The sequence below is a fragment of the Centrocercus urophasianus genome, unplaced genomic scaffold (assembly GCF_019232065.1).
Source record: "Centrocercus urophasianus isolate 14NV4802_14NV808 unplaced genomic scaffold, USGS_Curo_1.0 seq_39, whole genome shotgun sequence".
In the NCBI taxonomy this organism is placed as follows: Eukaryota; Metazoa; Chordata; class Aves; order Galliformes; family Phasianidae; genus Centrocercus; species Centrocercus urophasianus.
Window position 1 is genome coordinate 1444473 of NW_024884966.1, and position 2623 is coordinate 1447095.

The following is a 2623-nucleotide window of genomic DNA, read 5'->3' on the forward strand; positions in this document are numbered from 1 at the left end:
CCCAACAGCCAGCAGGGTGGGTCCTCGTGGCCTTCAGAAAGAACTCTCAGGGTCAACAGAGAGCCAAATCCCGATGGCTGCAGCCAACAAAAGGCTACCACACATCACAAAGGAAATAGGATTGGGTGCACAAGGCCCATTTCTCTGCTGCCTGGGCACTGCAGAGCGGTCAGAGCAGTACCAGCAGATGCAGTTTGCACGGCCAACCTTACCAACTGGTCTGTGAGTCCCACGCAGACTCCCTCCCCGTAGTGTGTAAATATTAATACTTAAAATTCAAATGTGACACTTAGCCAACATTATTTCACAAAATTATAATCAAACCCAGCGCTGTTTATTACACACTTCCTTCCCTGCGTGTGATTTATATCTAACTTCTTTCTTTTTTAAATTAAAACAGTGCTATATCCAGAGTACTTTTTAACTGGAGAGCTCTGCGAGAGAATTATGACACACTTAACGCACCACTCAAAACATTATCATCAACATATTATTTATTGCCAATAAAACTTCAAAAACTGTTGTCTGTGAGCCATTTTACTTTCAAGTTTCTGCCTAGCTGAGATTCCTATAGCCCAAATCTGTCTTTTTTTCAGTTTTTTTAGAGATAATTCCCATTCTGCTGTATCACATGAAGTGTTTCATTGCAGCTTCTTTGGTCTGAAAACATCGGGCAGCTGCAGGAAAGCTGCACTGACAAACGAGATACAATTTTAAAACCTGTCTGATGGGTTCCAACCATCATTTTGCTAAGCAGAAAGTCTTCTTAGTACCTGTTGTTGAATGGCACTTTTGCTTCGTGTTCACACCTTCTGCCTTGATTGCACACAGCGTGGCCCTTTCAGCCTCCAGCAGGAAATAAGGGCATCCATACACGGCATGTTTTAAGAAGAGCATCTTGCATGCTGTGTGTGAAAGCTCAGAGCTGAAGGGACAACTCAGCACATCAACAAACCTACCGCATCCTACTGCCTGCCTGCAGCCCCACGCACAACCCAAATATCAGGATGTATGAGCACAAACACTTTGGGATGTGCTCTCACTCTCTGTAAACCCTTTTATCACACGTATTGGAGTAACATCCTAAATACTATCTAGCTGAGCTCTCTGCCTTCCTGCTGTGAGCTGGGACTGCCTGCTTTGCGTGGCTGCAAGGCAGGGGCACACTCAGGCTTTTCAAACGGAAGCAGAAATACAGAGGCAATAACACGAAGCCCTCGCATTGCTTCTATAGGAAGTAACTACAACACCGAGCTCATCTACAAGAGAACGAATTACAACTGCGATCCTGGGAGACTCCTCCTCACCCCAGGAACCAGAGCTGAGCTCTGACCTGAGTTTCATGCACTGGAGGCACCTCATAACCTGGTGGCACCCCATAGGCCCAGTGGCAGAAGACACCTCACTTTCTGCTATCTCCACCCAAGCACGAGGCAGGCCCCACGCAGGGTAACTGCAGCCCCAGATCCATCAGGTCTCTCCCCCTCTGCCTGCATCCCTGCTCCCTCCGACAGCAAAGTGCCACCCGCACATCGCCTTTATGGCCAGGCACACCCAAATCAGCTCTTTTAGCCGTTTTTACCCATTTTTGCCCTGACAAAACAGAGACACGCAGGAAACGCAACCTAAGGGGACACTGTGGCAGCATTGGGACGTAGGGCTGCTCCCAGCTCTGCCCGTGAGCCACTGCAGGCAGGTGCTGCCGGCCTTCCCCAGCCAAAGACGTGGCTGGGGGCTCTGTGCGGCCGTGCGATGCTGCGGGGAGGACGGAGGGCTGCAGAACACAGCACACACATGGTGCTGCTATTGCAGTTTTTAAGAAATGTTTTCCTCTCATCAGCACGCCACGGGGATGGAGACAGAAAATGAGAAGCGGCGCTCGCGGTGTGGTTCTGTGCCCCCCCCCTCAGCCCCCCTGCAGAGGCTTCCTCACCCCTGGGCCAGGAAAAGTGAGTGGAACCCCCACCAGGATCCCAACCCCTGCTGCAAACCCCTGTGTGCCCCCTCCAACTCCAGGAGCCAGGACACGAGGCTGGGATTCTGGGGCTGCCCGTAAGGGAAGGTTTGGAGGGGGCACCCATTCTGCACCCCTGTACTGAGCAATTGGGGATGGGTGAATCTTGTTATAAGAGAACTTTTTTTTAAAATAAAAGTCACTAAGATGCTCAGGGGGGTGCTGTGGGGGTGGCACAGGGATGGGGGGAACCCAGAGGGGGCTATGCATTAGGGGAGTGGAAATAACAAGATTGATCCCGGAGGTTGGGAGGGTTTGGGGCACAGCACACACCGTGGCACAGTGAGGTGGGGGGGCACAGCATGCTCTGCAGGATGGGGGGGGCACGAGAGGGTCTGCAAATGTTTTGTGGGGCAGAGTGGGGACAGGGGGCACTGCAAGGCAGAGAGGGCTCAGGAAATACAGTGGGATGCGGGGGCATGGCAGACAGAAGGACGGGGGTATGCGAGGCACCGCCAGACTGGGGTGGGGGGCACAGTTGGCACTGAGCACAGAGGGGGGCACAGAAGACCCTACAGAGCCTTGGGACACAAGTAAAGATGAGGCGCAGTCACAGGAGCTGTTGGAGGATGGGGGGGCACAGAAATCAGTATAGGACAGAGAGGGCAC